Source organism: Mesocricetus auratus, unplaced genomic scaffold, assembly GCF_017639785.1.
Source record: "Mesocricetus auratus isolate SY011 unplaced genomic scaffold, BCM_Maur_2.0 Super-Scaffold_6730, whole genome shotgun sequence".
NCBI lineage: Eukaryota > Metazoa > Chordata > Mammalia > Rodentia > Cricetidae > Mesocricetus > Mesocricetus auratus.
Window position 1 is genome coordinate 32844377 of NW_024429184.1, and position 20913 is coordinate 32865289.

The window sequence follows — 20913 nt, forward strand, 5'->3', positions numbered from 1 at the left end:
CTGAAGGCCCTTGCACGTGGCCTCTCCTCTCCACATGCAAATTGGAGGGAGATCTCTGGGTCTGGTCTTTCCAGATTGGGGTCTACCCTGAAGAGTTTTTTTAACCTGAATTATCCCATCACATGCACAATCTCCAAATATGTCTACACTGGGATTTAGGCCTCCCATATATACCTTTAGGAGGACACAATTCAGTTCTACAATAGAGCGCAAAGACTCTAATCATCACAGAGGAATAAAGATGAGCATTCATAGTAAAATTATCTGGGTTATTACATAAAAGAATACAGAGCTTCCAGGCAATTCCCCAGACAGAAGGCCTGATCCACAAGGAAGGTGAGAAAGGACGGTCAGAACAATTACACATAAGTGCTGGATACAACACCAAAAAGATAATTTTAGAAGAAGAAGAGCTAATTAAAACATTAACAAGAAATAAATTGGAGGTGGGGTCATATGCATTGCTCTTAGGCTCATTTAGTAAACAGAATACTAAAAGTGAACATTAAAAGGGGGCAGGGGTTCAATATAACAAAAAAACAGATTAAGAAGGGAAAGAAGATGCAGAAAAGGCAGGGGAAAATATATAACTATAAGTCATAAATTAAATCTGAATATGACAATCATCACTCTAAATACAAAGAACTAAATTTTACAATTAAAAGCAGATTTGGCTATATTTCATTAGTAGCAGATACATTCAAACCATAATGACATACCTCCAACTTCAACCACAGAGGTAAGAATGGCATAGAAAACCAAATACAGCCAGGTGATGGTGGCACATTCCTTTTATTCCAGCACTTGGGATGCAAAGACAGTCAGTTCTCTGTGAGTTTGAGGCCAGAATGATCTATAGAGCTAGTTCCAGGACAGCTAGGGCTTTTACCCAGAGAAATCCTGTCTCAAAAGAAAGAAAGAAGGAAAGAAAGAAAGAAAGAATGAAAGAAAGAAAGAAAGAAAGAGAAAAAGAAAACCAAACACAATCTGTATTGAACAATGTATTGCTTCATCAATATCAAAGAAAATAACAGTCTCAGAGATAAAGTCATCATATGACAAAAAGGTTTAATTTACCACAAATCAATTTTTACCATTTAAACTTGTAACAGTCCTCTAAAAGCAAAACATTAATTATCCAGATGAAAATGATAAATCCATGATTAAACTCTCAGCAGCTGGACGATTAAGTAGAATAAAATTAATAAACACAAAGAAATGACACAATTAGAAACAAAAGAATATATATTATTTCTACGTGGAACCTTTATTAAAATGGAACCCTGCTAGAACCCACAACACTAACAAGCATCAAAGAACTAGTATAATACACAACAATTCGTCTGAGCATATCTCAACCAGAAATCAACAAGAGCAATATATACAGAACCTCCAGTCTTAAGGACTTGAACCAAAACAAATAATAAGACAGTGCTAGAAAGACAGCTTGACAGTTAAGAGCAATAGCTGATCACCAAGAGGACCCAGGTTTGATCCCCAGCACCCACATGGCAGATGCTAGCCATCTGTAACTCCAGTCCCAAGGACTATGGTACACAGGCACACACACAAACATAGACACATGGTACCCAGGCAAAACACTCACACACAAAATAATTAGTTAGCTAATTTAAAAGAGACCATAGGAAATACTTAGAGCTGCATGATTTTTTAAAAAATATTCTGACAAAGAGCTAAATGGTGGTATGAGGGGAATCTATAGTCCTTGAATACAGCAAAAGCCGAAGCACCCAAACTAAGAGATCAGAATAGGGTGAGATAAGCCTAAAAGCCATTTAAGGAAATATAAACACAAAAGTAGTTACAAACAAGCACATCACAGAGTGACAGCAAAGCTAAGAGTTGAGAGAGATTATACATTACAATATTTAAAAAGGAAAAAAGGGAGAAAGAGAAGCATGTGTTAGCAGTAATGGAGGAAAAGATTAAGAGGCTCCACTGACAACCAAAAACTTATTTTATGATGAGACAGAGCGTTTGATTTTATCTTCTGAAATACAATAACAGTGGCAAGTACCTCTTTATAAACATAAAAGTAAATTGTGAAATTCACACACAAAAAACACTAGAATAAACTTTAGCGTGAACCCCCACATCATAAAAGAGAGCAAATGTACAAGAGACACACATAAACGTAGTTAAATTGACACAAAGTCACAAATTAAAAAAAATAAGAAATGAACTATTTTAGAGTGGTAGTAAAAATCAGTTTCAAGAAGACACTCTGATTTTCCCATAAATGGTGATCCTCTTGCTGAAAAAACAAATCTGTCTATGTCTGTTACATCCATGCCAACATACAGAGACACTGCTGTGGTTTGGATATGAAGTACTGCCCCCAACATTCAGGTGTTACAGATTGGTCACCAGCTAGTGGATCTGATCACGCAGAGAGAGTGGATCTTAAGAGCCGTCACATAATCAATGGAGAAGCCCAATGGTGCAGTCACATCTTTATGCTCATACTGGGTACTGAGAGCTCTGGAGATGAGGCTGGACAGGGTCCTTGGAGATGGTATCTTTTTACTGCCTTCTCTCTGCCTCTCTGTCTGCTTCCTGGCTTCCAGGAGGTAAACAGCTGCCTCTTCCTCCATATGCTCATTACAACACAGGATTCCCCTCCCTTATGCTCAATGCAATAGAGATGGTGACCTTGGACTGGAACTCCACAAACCATGAGCAGAATAAACCTTTGTTCCATTAGGACATTTTTATTGGGTCTTTGTCCCAGCAACAAAAAGTCTTACTAATCCAAACACAGTTCTTTGTGATATTAAAGAAAGAGAAATGATATTCAACTAAGGAAAAAAAAACCCAACTTGTTTTCAAGTCAGAGAAAAACACCAGCTTTAAAGAAAACAGTGAACTAAGCCTGATGTAGACAAAGAACGAAGCACCTGTTCTAACAGGGAAGAAAAGAAAAAGAAACAAACAAACAAACATCTGGTCCAGAAAATGAGATGCCAGGCTACTTATCTTCTACAACTGATGCTAAATTCTAAAAATAAATCATGAACATAGGAACCACAGCAATGATAACTTCAGTTGAATATGAGGTGGGAAACTCACCACGTTTTTCCTGTCAATGCCCATTTTGCATCTCTTGTTCTGTTACTGAAATAATCACATTTAAAAATTCAGTGTGTCACTTGTCTGGCTTCAAAGATAATTTCTGGCTAAGTTATAGTTTTGTATTATTGACAGAGGAAAGAAAGAGCAATATAAACATGGATAAAATATACACCTGCATGTGCAGACATACCTTAAAGCTAAGTTCTGTGCATCTATCTAAACCTTACAAATTTATGATCTAAGAGTCAAAGAGCTGGTACCATAGGTAAGAAAAAAATCTTTTTTTTTTTTTTTTTTGGTTTTTCGAGACAGGGTTTCCCTGTGGCTTTGGAGTCTGTCCTGGAACTCGCTTGGTAGACCAGGCTGGTCTCGAACTCACAGTGATCCGCCTGCCTCTGCCTCCCAAGTGCTGGGATTAAAGGCGTGCGCCACCAACACCCGGCCAAGAAAAAAATCTTTAAATTTTAAACATGACTACATAATAAGCAATATTAATTTAATCTCAGAGCAGTTATGTATGCCTCAAAGTGTATGGACCTTCAAAAGCCAGACTAAAGGAAGCTGAAATTGAAAGAAAACATTCCCACTGCACACTGTCAACCGCTGTATTTCCTTAAATGGAACTAGCATTTACATCAGTAACTGAACTCTAGTGGATGGTCTGGGGATTAAATCTTTGTGAACATCTGGGATTATTTCATTTGGATAAAGTATCAGAAAGGTCTTGAAATTCTAAGTTGGGTTTTCTATCTGAAGAGAAATAAACCATACTGAGGGAGGGAGGGAGACTGATGGGTCACTAGCATTTACACTGGGGATAATAAAAAGTCTTCAGGTCAATGTCCTTACTTCTCCCACAAAACTCTGCAGTTAGGCCATTACTCAATATAAATAGCCTCAGATGAGTCTAAAAGTTGGACTATAAAAAGATATCCCTGCCCTACAGTAGCAGAAAAGGAGGAGATGGGTGTGGAACCTGCAACAGCAGCAACAGTAGCAGCACCCTGTCTGTTATTATGACATGTATGACATCATAGATTATCCATAGAAAAACAGTATTCAACACTCACAATATTGCACCTCATTTCATGATATGGAAAATGGCTACAAAGCAATATATAAAGTTAGAAACTAAAATATTTTCTACATGTATATGAAATACACAATTAAATGTTAACAATAATCATTTCTGGGTATAATTCTTTTCTTTTTGCTTATCTGGATAGATTTTCTGTAACAAACATGTCATTTCTACTATGAGGAAAACTATTATAGTGTGAAAATGAAGACTAACACACATGAAATAAAGAAATAGAAGGAAGACATTATTACCATTATTTCAGCTTCAAGTGGGGACAAAGTTACCCAAATTATAGAAAATGGGAGAGCCTTGAATTGAAAACTCATAACACATCATGAACAAATTGGACAACGCAAAGAAGGTAAGCAAGAACTGAGCGGGAATGAGTGAGAGAAAACTCAGGACTGGACTAGTGTTAGATACTGAAATTTTAGATTTGTGTGGGTTTAATCAAAATGGAGCAAGCAGGATGCTTCCCTCATTACCTGGATGAAAATGGAAATGAGCTAAAATGATGGAAAGAATGGTTTGTACTGTACACATTCAGGAAAACATTTCCCTCTGGAAGGGAATGGATGTAATGACCTTCCTGACCCCAATCTTCTCTGTACCTACATCCTTCCAGGACCACTAAAGAGCAAAGAATTGCAGCAGACACCTGCAACCTAGATGCAGAACCAAATATCTGGCACACAAGCTGATTGAGTCTTAGGTAATTTCCAATCAAAACCTTAATTCTCATGCAAACACCAGGAGTTTTAAAATCCCTATTACTGTTCTTTCTCTAAAATCTCCTAAACTTTTTTTTCTTTAAGAAAGTAGGACAAGATGAGGGTGTCTCCATTCGGGAGGTAACCACAACACAGAATGATATCTGCATCTTCAGTACCAACCCCCCCCCAAAGCAGATTCATCCCAGTGCTTTTGTGATATAGAATGAGATCATCTGGTCAGGTAAGAAAGCTAGCCAAGAAGCTTTGGTCAAAAATCCCCAAACAGTATATAAAACATGATAAAATGATTAGAAGAGTTTCAACTGGAAATTATCTAAGACTCCATCATCATATAGGTCAAGTGACGGATACAGGATCTGGCTGGGTACTTTCTTAATCTCAACTGGGATTAGTTAATCTCAATAACTGGGAATAATTAATCATAATCTTAATAGTTTCTTTTGCACTGTCTATCAAAGGAAATGCTGAAAACATTAATTATTAATGTCAACAGGTGACCAGTAGTTACCCTCTTAATGGCAAATAGACACATTCCCCCCTGCAAACCTTGGAGCTATATTAAAATCTTTCCTAAATGCCCCTCATATGTGCAATGATCATGAACTTCCCAGAGTTCTAGAGTTTCATTCTTTAGCTTCCTAAACTTTCTGTCATACAAACAGAAATGCACACAAATGACATTTGCCAGTTTTGTCTATGTCTATCGGTGTAGAGGCAAAAGGCATTTTATCCTTTGTGCCAAGCCCAAAGACAGAAGCAGCTTGCTGTCAACTTCAGAGACCATTTTTTTTAACAATCATTGCATGCTGTCTTAAGCCAACTAAACACTAAAGCACGCTGGGCTGCCCACACTGCAAATTATGTGGAATGTTCTCCATGTTTTGTGGTTGCAAAAGTACTGATTTTGTACATCATCCAGTTCAAATTAAAGACACATCTGACCTTAAACGGAAATTCCCCAAGCAGCTTAAACTGTAACTGACCAAGATCCCATCAGCTTCAAAAGGCTGTGAACTTTCCTAGTCAAACATTTCAAATGTGATATTTTTTTAAGCTAAACAGACATAAAGTAAATTTTGTGGAACTTTTTAATGTATTTCAAGAGAACACTAAGAACTCACACTAATCTTGGTTGTCAAAAGCGGGATGGGGAGATTATGATAAATGCCACTTGTAGCAATGTAAAAGGCATTTACAGCAACAGCACATGTAAATGTATTTCCCAAATACCCAACAAATTAAAACCAAAACAAAAACACTCTAATGGGTTATTGATTCCTCCTCTGGTGTGCATGCAGATGCTGACATTCCAAAGCATCCACTGCAGAAGGTGACGGAGAAATATTCCAAAGGAGGAAGATCTTGTTACCCTCAATAGTGACTGCAGCAGTGCATTGTGGGTACAACCCAAGCATCAGTGAGCCACTCTTAAATCTAACCGCAAAATCCATCAACACTGAAGGGGTTGAAACAAAGGTTTGGCCTCTGAGGTCATCTAAGTTGTCAACTTGTGGAATATAACTGGAGGTCATTTCTGATGTGCTGAAAAAAAAAAAGCTGAAATACTATCTTGACAAACTAAGTTTTATCTAGAGATTCACCCACTAATGGCAATTTTTTGAAGCTGAGGAATGTCTGATTCAGTCACCCAGTGGTGGGATCACTTTACTAGATAAGTGTGTGCTTAAAATCATTAGTATCTGGCATACTGGTCCAAGCTTTAGAATAGTTCGAGTATGTGTTAGAAAATAGTATTCTTTGACTAAAATGTTCAAAGAAAACAAATCCTAATTTTAGCTTCTAATCATTTATATTTGCTGTTCTTAGTGAGTATATATCATTGTGTCCCTAGTTTTGCTGTGGCCAGGTGACAGAGAGATAGATGACAGATAGATACATGATTATGTATGACATCATTATAATACCTACATAAATCCATATGAATTCTCACATATGTGTACAGTGAAAGGATCTCAAAAAGAATCCTCCTAAAATATATGTCCCAAGTCAAATACCTACACAAATCTCAAAACAGTCATACTAAGTACAGTTCTAGGAACTCAGTCACAACCATCTTCAGAACATCAATTCTCACCATCTTGCCTGGAGTCCAACCAACTTAAGGGACAACTGTAGCCAGAGTTAGTGTTTTAAGTTATGTGACTTCTGGACAAATTTCTCCAAGAATGTTGACTGACAAACCAGAAAATGCTTAAAATATTATTTTAAGTTTCAGTTCTGGGATATATGATAGTAAAGTGACAAAATTATATGCCACGATGAAAATCAATCCAATATTTTTACAAGTATCGGTGGCTGTTTCTGTTACTTCAAAACTTTCATGCTACAGATACGGCATTTCCTCCGCTAAGGAACTATACGAGTAGCAAGTATCATTCCTCCACAAAACTGTACATGAAACACATATCTATGAGCTTCCTTTCAACATTTCAGGATTCTTTAAGGGCTAGTGTTTAATTTTTATTGTTCAAAGTGGACTAGGTGACACAATCCATTGTGTGACTAAAATGTGGGCTATGTGGTACCATGTAACACAGCACCCAACTGTCAGCACTTTTGATTTCCATCTGACATCAGATCACCAAACTAACTGGAGGAAGGTGAGCATGTGGGGCTTCCTTCACTTAGGGGGCACGAGGAGAAAGACCGTGCATGTAGTAATTGAACTTTTACTAGGTTTTACTAAGTGATCACTTACCTCCTTCAAGGATAAAACTGAAGAAAAGTCATATCATGCAATAAACCAGGGTTTGTTTACCATTCTTAGAAAGATTACTTCTAAAATCCTTAAGAAGTTGCAGCATTCTTAATCAAAGACATGATGAAAAGCAAATTGGTCGATAAACAAAGAAACTCCCGTTTAAAAAAAAAAAGATACCGCTAAACTCACCCCTACCTCACCGGGGAAAAGTGCATCCCAAGGCGGATGTCCATATTTCCTAAATATTCTAGACTGACTAAATATTTCATGAAAGACTAAACGATCACTTTGAAAACTGGGCCAGCACCGGGGGAAAAGCTGTGTGGCTGAGATTTTTTCTAAACAGCCTGGCGAACACGCTGAGTCTGAGCCCCTAATGGAGAGAGCCCAGGGCGAGAAAGTTCCCGAGGGTCCCAGTCCTCTGTGAGGCGCTGCTCGCCGGGGCCCTGGCTGGAGCGCCGGCGATCAAGGAGGCCCGGAGCAGCGCCGAGCGTCGGGTCGCCCCGGAAAGCCGCGGCCCCGCCGGGAGCCTCTCCGGGGCGCTGGCTGCCGAGTCAGCCCGGTGCAGCCGCGGGGACCCGGGAGAGCCGCGCTCCGCGCCACCAGTCCACCCGCCCGCCCGGGACGCGCTCGCACCTCGCACAAAAGGCGCTGCGGCGGGAGCGCAGGGAGACGCCGGCCGCTGCCTCCTGGAACTTTGCGGACATCGCAGCGCAGCTCCTCAGCTCCGAGCCCCGAGCGCAGGAGGAGGCCGAGGCGGCGGCGGAGAGTCGGGACATCGCCCGGCAGTGCCTCCGCCTTGCCGGCTGCCGACGGCCCCCGCCCCCGGGTACCCAGCGCTTGCTCTTAAAGGCGCCCACTGCCGGTTAGGCCGCGAGGTAAGGGAGCGGAGAGGAGTGGGGAGGAGGCAAGGAAAGGGGGAGGGGGCAGCACAGACAGGATCCCGGGAGGCCACCGCAGTCTAAACTCAGACTCCTCCCGCTCCAGGACCCCAGGTCGCCTCGCCCAAAGCTCCTGGGTTAAAGCTTTCTAAGGGAGTTCAGTGCTCAGAGACTGCACCGAGGACGCCTTGCCGCTGCTGCCCCGGGAACCTCGCTTTTACTTGGACTGCCCACACCCTGTTAAGGTCTTGACCAAACACTCCTACCTCTGTGCCCCACTCGCTAAAAATCGCTGCCCTGTAGGACTGTTTTCCTCCACTGAGTGTGCAGCCTTCCTTTCTGCTTCCTCATATTCAACACTTTGGAGCACTTCAGACTGAAGACCCTTGGACCCCTACGCTTACCACTGAAGGAGTCTTGGAAGTGTCGTCGCAAATACACCTTGCTTTGACTCATGCTCTCTGTTCTTTCTACAGCCCCTTGCCAGGTGGCCTCCAGCCTGATTGCCAGAACCTCGGCCTTTCATGATCATCAAACTGGCCTCAGGGAGACCCTAAAAGAAAGATTTCACCTTCAAATTTCAATAAAACTGCTTTTGAAATGCAGTGTCCAAGTGTATTTCTTAACCATCATCAGCGTTTGTGGCGACAGGCACGGTGGAGAGTCCAGGATGCTCAGAGCATCAGCAGTTGCTCTGAGCCCACAGCAGACCGGCATGAGGGACCATTCGTCGAAAGCTACTCTTCTGTCTCTCGGTTCCAACCCTCGATTCTCGGTCCTATGAGGCCACTCTGAGGTAGACAGGAAAAATGAGGCAATTGGGAGTTATGATCCAGCCTGGACTCCAAAGCATCGGTCCCAGTGAAGGACTCTGAGGGTGTGAGTGACATCTTCTAAATCAAAGAACTTGCACCTTAAACCCCTACCCTCAATCTACTGGGTTCTTCTCCTCGGGACACTGTAGAGCGCGGGGACTGGAGGCAGGAAGCAGAAGCAGTTTTTGTTAGCAGATGGAAAGGAGCTAGACCTCAGGTTTTATAAAAATCGGTGGAGGAGGCCTGCATGCAGCAAGAGTAAAGAGAATAGCATCATAAAATAATCAGGCTAGTCGGATCCAATAATCAGGACCTAACTCTACGTGACTTAAGAAAGCCTACAGCGCAGAGCGTAGAATTTATTGACTCATACATTTATTAAAGACTAATAAGTGACCTAGTCAGAAAAAAAATCTTTTCAAATTTCCTTTCAAAAATAAAATTTTCTTCCAGACGTTTGAAGGGCGACTTTAAGATGGCTTCTCTTCCTATCTTGCCTGTGGTTTCCATTGTACCGTTCTGTTTTCTCTAAGCCGGAGCAAGAACTGTAACTCCAAATGTAGTTCCACACTCCTAACAGGGGATGCCTTCAGCCGGCCAAGGAGCCTTGGACCACTGTGATCCTGTACTTACCTCTGACCTGGCCATTGAAACCACAAGATGGAATGTACACTACCAGGTTGGGGTCCTTTGCCTGTGTCTCAAACAAACAAAAAATGTCAAGGGAGTTAGCTCTAGTATACCAGTTTCCATACACACCCAAACCACAGGCACTGAGTTGAAGACATTCCCTAAAGGGAAATTAAAGTTTTGCTAGTCAAAGGGTAAGTATATCGACTAGATGAACACCATAGATACCCAATACAACCTCTTTCTCCAGCACCTTGCATATACCAACACAGGTACTGATTGCCTGTGTAACACAAAAAAATAAATGACCCAGAAATGGATATTAGGATTCAAGCTGGAAATCGGGGGAGCAAAGCAGCCATTAGCTCTCACCTCTAGCTCAGGCTGAAAGGGCTCATCCATGTATGAGCTCTTCACCACGTGGCAAACTGCTACCTCTCCCCAGTGTGGCTGGAGAACAAATGCCTCTCTGAGACCTTGCTTCTGTCTTATATACTTCCCTAATGTTGGGAGTAAAGGTGTGAGCAAAAATTCTCTTTTAGACTGAGTCACTCTTGTGTAGATCTGGGTGGCCTTGGACTCACGTAAATCCATCTATTTCTTAATCCTGAGTCCTAGGATTAAAAGTGTGCACCACCACCTCCTAGCTTCTGGCTGCTGGGATTAAAGGTGTGTGCCTTGTTTCTATAACTTGTGGCTGACTTCACTTTCTGAATCCTCAGGCAAGCTTTAATAAATCATAAATAGTATGTCACTATACCTGTGTCCTTTACCATTAGTCTTAAAACAGGAAGAAGAAGAATATTTATGGCCATGACGTCACAAATTGCTGAACCGGGTACCCATGTCCTCAGCAGCCATTGAAAACATCTGTGTAACAGTGTAACAAACTGTGAACAAACTTCATCTGAAAATTTTTATTTGACTATTCCACTTAACCTATGGTACCTTTGTCAACATATAATCCCAGCCCCGATTCACTAATGGATCTTGTATTTTTATGTCATCCATTCCAGTACACAACAGTCTATAGAAATTTTTTGCATATATGTAGTCATTAATAGGAAAAGATAAAGTCCATGAATAAACACAAGGACACAGGGCCCAACTTCATTTTTATACTTTAATATTTAATAACTTTTCAGGGCTAGAATGGAGGAATTGATGTTTTCCTACCCAAAATGTCATCTCCCAGGCAGGGAAGATGTGGGTAAAAGTGATTGTCACCCAAGCCTGATGAACTCAATTTGACCCCCAGGACTGATGGCAGAACCAACTCCCCAAAAATTATTCTGTGACCATCACAAAATTGCCACAGCACGAATACAGCCACACTCATTCACACATAGAACGTAATAAAATTTAAATGTGTCGGCTTCCACTTGCTTCTTCCTCCATGTGAAGCTTTCAAACCTTCACAGATCTAAACCATTTTGCAATTTTCTCTTCAGTTGTAAATGTTATAGAATTCCTTACATGTCATATCTGTAAATCTAGAAGAGACTTTAGGGTAACCTAAAACTTCTCTTTCATTTAAGAAATAAAGAAAATCTCAACAGCTGGGTTGTTCAGGGCCACAGGGATATTCTCGGTATCAGTTGCGTGCCTCCTAGTAAATGTACAGAAGCAGTAATGTCTACTGCGATCATAATCCTCATGAAATTAAATTTAGCTAAGGAGACATGACCCTCCAAGGCATAAAGCAATTACCGGGCATCACAGTGCATCATATAATTTGGTGTGGAAACAAATGATGAGGGGAGATGGCTCCACCAGCAAGGCACTTGTCATGCATACACAACTTCCGGTCACCAGCACTCATGTAAAAGCCAGGCATGGCGGGATGAGCCTAGAATTCCAGCCTGGAGAGCAGAAAAAGGAGGACCTCTGGACCTTGCCAGTCAGCTCCAGGTTCAGTAGGACTCCCTATCTCAACAATAAGGTGGTTTGAGAAGGATTCAGAGTCCCGTCCTTGACCTCCAGCCTCCACGGAACACATCCACACACATACACATGCACACACCCGGACACAGTCACACATGTACGATAAGCTCTGCGTGTTAAGAATAGGTATCAGAACACCCTGGGGAAACCCACAAAAACAGCTGACCTGAGCAAGTGGGAGTTCATGGACCCCAGTCTGACAGCTGGGGTGCCAGCATAGGACTGAGAACCAAGACCCCTGAACGTGGGTGTCAGTTGGGGAGCCTGGGCAGTCTGTGGGGCCTCTAGCAGTGGAACCAGTATTTATCCCTTGTGCACAAATGGGTTCTGGGAGCCCATTCCCTGTGGAGGATACTCTCTCAGCCTAGATACATGGGTAGGGCCTAGGTCCTGCCCCAAATGATGTGATAAACTTTCATGATCCCCCATGGAAGAGTGGATGGGGGGTGAGATAAGGGGAGGGTAGAGTGAATGGAAGGATAGGAGGGAGAAGGAACTGGGATTAGTATGTAAAATAAGATTTTTTTAAAAATTTAAATAAAAATTAATTTAAAAAAAGAATAGGTATAAGAATAAACACTATAGATGGAGCCATCTTGGAGGTGATTTTTTCTTGTTGTTGTTGTTTTTGTTTTTCAAGACAGGGTTTCTCTGTGACTTTTGGAGACTGGAACTAGCTCTTGTAAACCAGAGTGGTCTCAAACTCACACAGAGATCCAACTGCCTCTGCCTCCCGAGTGCTGGCATTAAAGACATGCGCCACCATGGCCTGGCTTGGAGGTGATTTTTGTTTGTTTGTTTGTTTGTTTGTTTATGTTGTTCCCCAGTTGCAAAGTCCCCAGAGACCACCAGGAAGACCCACCAAAAACTGCAAAAGCAAGGTTTAATGATTGTTCATCCAACTATGACAGGGACCCCATCTAGCAAGCTGACCAGCAGCCTCCAGAGGGACTTCCCTGTCTACTGCTAGGTTTTAAAGACAAAAGTTACAGGATTACATCAGTAGTTCCGGATTGGTTTCTGATTGGTTGACATTTGGGAACAATTAGGAGAATTTCTCAAAGTCATTATTTTGGCATGAAATACCTGTGTACCAATTATTTTCATTGGTCAGTGCTGAGAGGGAACATTCTGTGATTTCTATGGCATTGTCTTGTTACTTGCAGGTGGCCTGTTGTACATAGATACCAATAGTTTTTAGAACTATATCCTGGAGTTTCTTTTGTGGCCAAACAGTTCCCAGGAACCAAGCATCTAGGAGGCTGGATGGGGAGTGGGGGAGGGAGGATCTGGAGTTTCTTTGTGTTCAGTTTTGGCCCTAGACTCTGGAAGGCCAGAGGTTCTGGAGTTTCCTTGTGTCAGAGGCCTATGTGTCTTTTCTGTAGACTGCCATGACTACTAAAGCAGGGGGCTGAGGGAGGGTTCTGGTCCTTTTATTTCTAACTTATTAGAAGTGAAGCCTTTTGAGTTTAGCTTACCCCTTTCAGTTGTTTGTCAAGGAAGCAATTTGGTGACCTTTAAAGACATACAAAGAAGAAAGGAAGGTCCTAAGTGAGAGAATAAAATGAGAAGGCCTTGGTGGGGAAAGTTATTGCAATCTGTTGGAGTAGAAAAGAGTTTTGAATTTTTATGTCTTAGAAAGTTGTCTCTAACAGTCCTGAAATCATTTCACTGGCTAACACCACTATCATTTTCTGTTTGTGTTGGGGGCAGGGGACAGACTGGGAATCTCACCTGGTGCATCATATGTGCTAACCAAGTGCTCTACCACAAGGGAGCTCCTCTGGACTCCACCCTTATTGTTTTAATTACACAAAGTAAAAACCTGGGTGCTATTTTAAAATATTTACTATTTTTAAAATACTGTTTGTTAGTACTTTCTATTATGCATTTTGGAGTTATGTAAATTCTGTCTTATTTTTCAGCCATGTTCAAAATAAGTTCAAAAGCCTTGCTTCTGAAGTCAAATAAACTAGATATGAAACTAATTTTGTGGCAAGATATAAAGCAAATAGCATCTTTCCAGGAACTGGTTTCTCACTGGGTAAAGGTAGCACATAGCTATTTCCCTAGCAACTAGAAGGCTGATGCAGAAGGATCATGAGTTCTAGGGTAGCTGGAACAATGTACCAAGCCATGTCTCAAAGGGAGAAAAAGAAACCAATCTCCGTATGTATCCAATGTTTACAGCGTAGCCAGGTACACATGATAAGGCCTATAAATGGTTGCTCTCATTTGCTGGCTAAATTGAAAATTTTCAACCCTGGCTATGCATTAGAACCACCCGAAAGCTTATTAAAAATAGCCCCTGGGGTCCAGCCTCTGTGAAGCCAGACAGAGGTGAAACAGAATTTCCCTGGGGTCAGATTCACCATCATGCCTGAGGCCCCCAGGATGTGCACACAGCAGAACTCATCTGGAACTAAGGAATGAGATGATGCGTGTGCTCTTTCCTCTGTATGTACAGTGACTTTTGACCCATATTTCTCTTTCTGCTCCAATGCTACAGCACGTAGCAGGCAGGTGGTAGACTTCTAACTGTTTTCTGCCTCTCATTGATCCTGAAACATCCTCAACTGTGGTGCACGCTGCATGTGCTTTAGCTCAGTCAGGAGCACAACATGAATCCTAGGTCATAATCTCATTTGTGCTCTCCACATGGACAATTTATGGGCAGTTATCAGCACATGGGCATCTCTGGAGAAGTTAATAGAGAAGAAAACACCAAAAAAAGTCCTCGGGAAGAGGAGAAAGCCTAGAAGCAAATGGTCTTGAAAATCCATGCCCTGGGTATTAAAAAATCACTCATTAATTGTTAGCTATTTGGATCCTCACTATAAATATGATGTGCATACATACACATATATAGCCCCTTTTAAATATAGCACTGATGTACTTTTTCTGCAATTTTATATTCATTAATTCCTCTGAAGTGTGCATAACTGTACCAGTTACTTTTCTGTTGCTGTGACAAAACACCATGACCAGAAACACTGTAAGATGCAACATTTAGGGCTGGAGACATGGCTCAGAGGCTCTTCCTGAGGTCCTGAGTTCAATTTCCAGCAACCACATGGTGACTCGCAACCATCCATAATGAGATCTGGTGCCCTCTCCTGGAATGCAGACTTCCTATTCACCCTCCTGACCTGAGACAAAAGCCTGGCAGTTTAAAAACAATGCCTGTAGTCTTTTTTTCTACTGCCTGTAGAGCCCCCCCACCCCACTCTCCCACCCTACCCCCCACCCCACCCAACCCCACCCCCACTGATAGAGAGGCTCAATAAGTCTGAGCCCTGATCAGGACCTGTTTACAGCTGTGGGCCAATCAGCCATCCTGTCTTTCATCTAACTGATCAACACTAAATTAGTGGAGGAAGACTCTTGATGAGAATAAATAAATAAATAAATAAATAAATAAATAAATAAATAAATAAAGCAAGCCACATATAGGAGTTGAGGTTTTCAGCACTGGTTCTTAGTCTCTGTGTGTCTGCGCATGCCTGAGTTTCCTCACTCCCAGTAAAAGCTTCTCTTCATTCGATTTGTCTGCTGCTGTCTGTGGAGTCTGAAACTTCTCCACAGCAACCTGTTATACATACTGCAGTTTCTCTTCTGCCTGTTAATTCTTTAGCTGGCAGAGAAAACAAGCAGGGACAAAACTCCTAGAGAGTAATGTTGTGGGTGGGGATAAGAAAAAAAGAAATGGTTTCCTTATCAAACCAATAACAATTGAAAAAAACCAGACTGTAAAAAATAATAATAAAAGACATTTAAGAATCATAATAATTAAGTGCATTGTGGGAACTTTGTGTTCTGTTTTAAAGGAAGGGTCAGGTCCAAAGTGGGCCCCCAAAGTGGTTTTTTTTGTTGTTGTTTGTTTTAACAAACTGTTAGTCCAAAGTGGGCATTGTTCATGACAGGAAGATCGAGTCTGGGATCAATAGAGGACAGCAAGAAAATAGATACCTTAATAAAGGGAGCCATTATAGTTTTAAAGAGAAATCTGGCACTAGGGAAATGTCCAGAGATCTACAAGGATGACTCCAACTTAGAATCTAAGCAACAGTGGAGAGGCTACCTTAAATACCCTTCTCCTATAATGAGATTGATGACTACCTTGTATGCCATCATAGAGCCTTCATCCAGTAACTGATGGAAGCAGAAGCAGAGACTCACAGCAAAGCACTGAGCCCAACTCCTGGAACCCAGTTGTAGAGAAGGAGGAGTGATGAACCAATGGGTCAAGATCAGGCTGGGGAAACCCACAGAAACAGCTGACCTGAGCAAGTGGGAACTCATTGACCCCAATCTGACAGCTGGGGAACCAACATAGGACTGAACCAGGCCCCGTTGGTGTCAGCTAGGAGACCTGGACAGTCTATAGAGCCTCTGGCAGTGGAACCAGTATTTATCCGTAGTGCACAAATGGACTTTGGGAACACATTCCCCATGGAGGGATACTCTCTTAGCCTAGATACACAGGGGAGGGCCTAGGCCCTGTCCCAAATGGCTTGGCAGACTTTGATGATCCCCCATGGAAGGCCTCACCCTCCCTGGGGAGGGATAGGAGATGGGATGGGGGGATTAGTGGGGGACATGGGAGACTGGGAGGGAGAGGGAACTGGGATTTGTATGTAAAATAAGATTGCTTCTAATTTAAATAAAATTTATTAAAAAAAGAAAAGATCTGTTTCATGTTGAAATACTCTTTCTCAAGTCCTTTCTCTTTAATAGAAATGTGATAAATACAAATATAAGCCTAAGACTGGTTGTGTAGCAAGAAATTTTGAGGCTGTCTTAGTCAGTGTTGTATTGCTGTGACACCAAGACCACAGCAACTCTTATAAAGACAAGCATTAAATTGGGGTAGTCCATTATCATCATGACTGGCAGCATGGTGGCAAGAATGCAAGGTGTTGGAGAAGTTGCTGAGAGCTACAACCTGATCCATTGTCAGGTCAGCAGAGACAGAGAAACTTGGCCTTGGCCTTTTGAAACCTCAAAACCTACTCCTTATGACACACATGGAGTGTATCAACAAGGGCACACCTTCTAATGCTTTTAATCATGTCAAAAAGTTCTGTTCCCTGGTGAGCCTATAGGGTCCATTCTTATTAAAACCACTACATTCCACTCCCTGGCCCCTCTAGGCTTATAGCCATATCATAATTCATAAATGCATTCAGTCCAATTTCAAAAGTCCCCAAACATACTGTTTAAAAGTCCAACATGGGTGGCACACACCTTTAATCCCAGCACTCAGGAGGCAGAGGCAGGTGGATCTCTGTGAGTTCGAGGCCAGCCTGGTTTACTGAGCAAGTTCCAGGACAACCTTCAAAACAATACAGAGAAGCCCTGCCTCAAAAAACCAAAAAAAGTCCAACGTCTCTTTTGAGACCTAAGGCAATCTTTTTAACTATACCCTGCCCCTCTGTAAAATCAAAATAGAAAAGCAGGTCACATGCTTCTAACATGTAATGGTGCAGAATATATATTACTACTCCAAAATGGGAGAGAGGAAGCATAGTGAGGAAATACTAGGGCAAAACTGAGCAGGAGAAATTCCAAATCCACATCTCCATGTCTAACATCAAAGTGCTCTTCAGATCTCCAACACCTTTCAGATTTGTTGAGTATGACACATTTCTCTCTTGAGCTGGTTCCACTCCCTGTTAACAGGTCTCTTTGACAGGTATTGTTAAGATTCAGGGATTATGCTGGCCTGCCCCCGTCACCTGGCAGGATGCACTCAGGCAGTATCTTAGCCAGCCCAGGGTCCTCTGGCTGCTATGTGGCTACATAGTCTACACACATGTGCAAAGATTTATTTTTGCCTGTTCTCCAACTTTATTTGACATTCAGCAGGCTAGTTCTCATCCACATTGACTGTCTGTAGATTTTTGAATGTGGTAACAGGCATATAGGTTACCAATGTGTACAACTTGTTTAGTGAGTCCTCATCTTCTTTATGTTTTCTGGACACACATACACGGATACAGTATGGAACATTCCTTATTCCTTTGGCCCAGATGGCTTTGTTGAGCCTGGTATCAATGTGCACATCTGGAGTCCCCATCTCCTTCATGGCAAATTTCCGGGAATACACCATCAACCTTCACAAGCGCATCCATGGCATGGGCTTCAAGAAGTGTGCTCCTTGGGCACTCAAAGAAATCCAGAAATTTGCAAAGATTTCTTTAAGAGGCAAACTCCACCCACCTCCTCTCTCTTTTTAACATCTCTCTGAGAAGGCAGACAGATATCTGTTCTCTGTCTCTTCCCTTCTCTCTCTTCTTTCTCTCTTTTTCTTCTCTCTCCCTTCCCTTCCGAATAAAACTCCCTTCCCATGTAAGTTCTGCCTGATGGCATGTTTGTCCCTCCTGCCATACTCTAACAGGTATCCTGTGGCTCTGGCATCTCCAGTATTTTGGAGTCTCTGAAGCAAATCAAGATTCACCTTCACAATTTCACAAAATGACCTCTCTGGACTTCTGTGTAGGGACACTGGCCCACGTGCCTGGTCTCATCAGTTTTCCTTAAGCAGAGGAAGATTCTACAATGCATTTCTATTTTAGCATAAACGTTCTTGATGCTAAAGCCAGAACCACATGGCTGCCAGTTTCTTCTGATTGCTCGGACTGGAACCTGGGCCCTTCCTTGACTTGTGTTTGCACAAGCTTTTCATCATTTTTTTTCCTTAAGTCTTAAGTTTTCCCTTAGTTCCTTTTCACAAGTTGGAAGTTTATCTAGGGGGAGTCTTGTTCTGAGGACACCACTCCCTTTATTCCATTGAGCATCAGGCTTTCTTTAAACTTTTCATCTCCTTGAGCAGTGGACTTGGTTCCAACATTGTATTTCTTAGCGTTCTTTTACTCCTCAAACTGTACATTTTGTATTTCCTTTTGCCCTGCAAACTCTTTTCATTTTAGATTTATATAAGACTGATGACTAATAACTGTACAACAGAGTTGATATTAGGCTGTCTTAAAACCTCCTCTGCCAGTGAAATTAGTCTAAAAAAATTTCAATTTAGCCTCAGGAAGATTTTTAGGGGAAGGACAAAAAAGAGTCAAACTCTTTGTCAAAATATCACAAGATATTTCGTCTCTAGGTCTCCGGAACCTCTTGAGCTGGCCTCCCACAGCTCACATTGCCACGGCACAGACGTCGTGTTTCTGCTAGTATGGCTCATTAAACCCTGCTTAAAGTGTCCAGCCATTTTCCTAATCCAAAGTTCTAAAATCACATTACTCCAATAGGCATCATGGTTAGGCCTATCACAATAATAACTTACTTCCTGGTACCAGTTCCTGCCTTAGCCAGTGTTGTATTATTGTGAAGACATACTGTGATCATGGAAACTCTTATTAAAATAGGCATTTAATTGGGGGATTGCTTACAGTTTCAGAGAGTAGTCCACTGGCATCACGGCTAGGAGCATGGTGGCATGCATGGCTGACATGCTGCTGGAGAAGTAGCTGAGAGCTACACATCCTGATCTGTAGGCAGGCAAGCAGAGAGGGAGACTGAGCATGGTTTGGGCTTTTGAAACAAAGCTCACCTTGAGTGACATACCTTTACCAACAAGGCCATGCCTCCATATGATTCTAACCCTCAAACAGTTCTACTTCCTGGTGACTAAGGATTCAAACATATGAGGTATGGGAGCCATTCTTATTACAACCACCACAGAGACTCAGAAGTCTTTTGTGTTCACATGCAAAACCTGTTATACACTAAAGACAAAGCTCAAGTGTTGGTATTTGTGATTAGTGGTTTAGGACTGACTAAACACATCTATCTTGGTCTTGTATCCACTTCAGTGTTTCAGGGTTAGATTGAGCCCTTGGGTTTTGTACAGGGCAGAAGAGCAGGATCTTGTTTCAGTCTCCTACATGGAGAAGTCCAGTTTTTCCATAACTATTTGTTTAGGCTCTCTCCACGAGAAGAAATCTATGTCTAATACTATAACCCTGATCAAAAACCCATTCAAGGGAGTTATAAGCCCTAAGGAGGAACTGAATACCATTGTTTAGATACATTAGCAGCGTGTCAAAAATGTCTTTGAAATATTAACGAAGCCTTTCCATTGACCAAGGGTGACTTCAGAGACTTATGGGTTTGCAAAGTTCTCAAAGTAAGTAATCAGCCCTAAACAGGGCAGTTATGCCACTCCCTCTAAGGCTCAGAAAACATCATGAAATGTGAACAAAAAGGATGTAAGGGGGAGGTAGAGAGATGGCTCAGTGGTTAAGAGACACGATTGCTATTCCAAAGTCCTGGGGTTCAATTCCCAGCACACAAATGGCAGCTAACAACTGTCTGTGACTACAAGGTCTGACACCCTCACACATACATACATACCTGCAAAACACCAATGCAAATAAAATAAATAAATACTTTTTAAAAGGTGGGAGGGGTGTAAGGGCTGGGAGACAGAATGGAGAGCAGGTGTTCTTATCCAGGCAAATCTGGCCCTGGCCCTTGGGGACCTGGTAGAGTGGTCACACTTGCACACATGACAGGCAGTACCCTGGCTCTGCAGGGGTGGTGGGGAGGGGAAGACCCTTCTAAGGTCATACAGAAAACAAAGGAAGTCCAGTTCGGGATGTTTCAGTCAGATAAACAGCAACCAGTAGTCGTAGCCTTGGAGACGCTTGAGCTTATCTGTTACTACATGCAAGGGGCAAGTCTGAACCAGGGGAAGTCTACCTACTGGGGTCTGTTGGTTCCCGAGCAAGGCAGGGGAGCAACCAAACTCCTCTCTTTCATGAGAAAATCCATGGTTTTGGACATTTCCACCTCTTCATAGCTTCAGACCAGTGCCGCACACTCACAGTCTTTCGGGTGCCAGGGGGCCTTAGAACAGCTCTATTTCTCCTGCTTTGCCATCTGAAGACGTTCACACAGCTGGTCTCACAGGCTGAGACCAAGTGCACTCTACTGCTTCTGTCATTCATTGGTGGTCCTCTCTTGGTACTGGTATCTCCAAAATGCTTGGATATCCATA

At 42.1% G+C, this 20913-nt stretch overlaps 1 protein-coding gene and 2 long non-coding RNA genes across 5 annotated transcripts in view; 1 reads left to right on the top strand and 2 right to left on the bottom strand.

Moving 5' to 3' along the window:
* Positions 1 to 8389, bottom strand: part of Gpr63 (G protein-coupled receptor 63) — a 40505-nt gene extending 32116 nt beyond the window's left edge. Inside the window, exon 1 of one of the 2 annotated variants that reach the window (XM_013110259.3) lies at positions 8267 to 8389. The gene's annotated coding sequence lies outside the window, so the exon portion shown is untranslated. Of the gene's footprint in view, positions 1 to 719; positions 810 to 8266 lie in introns of those variants that run through there. The other variant, XM_040740657.1, reaches the window with a different exon arrangement.
* LOC121137850 lies at positions 8369 to 9116 on the top strand. 2 transcript variants are annotated; one of them, XR_005875122.1, is made up of 2 exons: positions 8369 to 8508; positions 8988 to 9116. It is a non-coding gene; the product is annotated as an uncharacterized LOC121137850 (long non-coding RNA). The 2 variants fall into 2 exon arrangements; XR_005875123.1 differs by having other exon boundaries at positions 8377 to 8508; positions 8618 to 9116.
* Positions 9117 to 9217: 101 nt separating this feature from the next.
* LOC110340132 lies at positions 9218 to 11094 on the bottom strand. Its single transcript, XR_002381909.2, has 3 exons — positions 10717 to 11094; positions 9960 to 10020; positions 9218 to 9302 (listed from the first exon to the last, which is right to left on the bottom strand). It is a non-coding gene; the product is annotated as an uncharacterized LOC110340132 (long non-coding RNA).
* Between the last annotated feature and the right edge of the window lie 9819 nt (positions 11095 to 20913).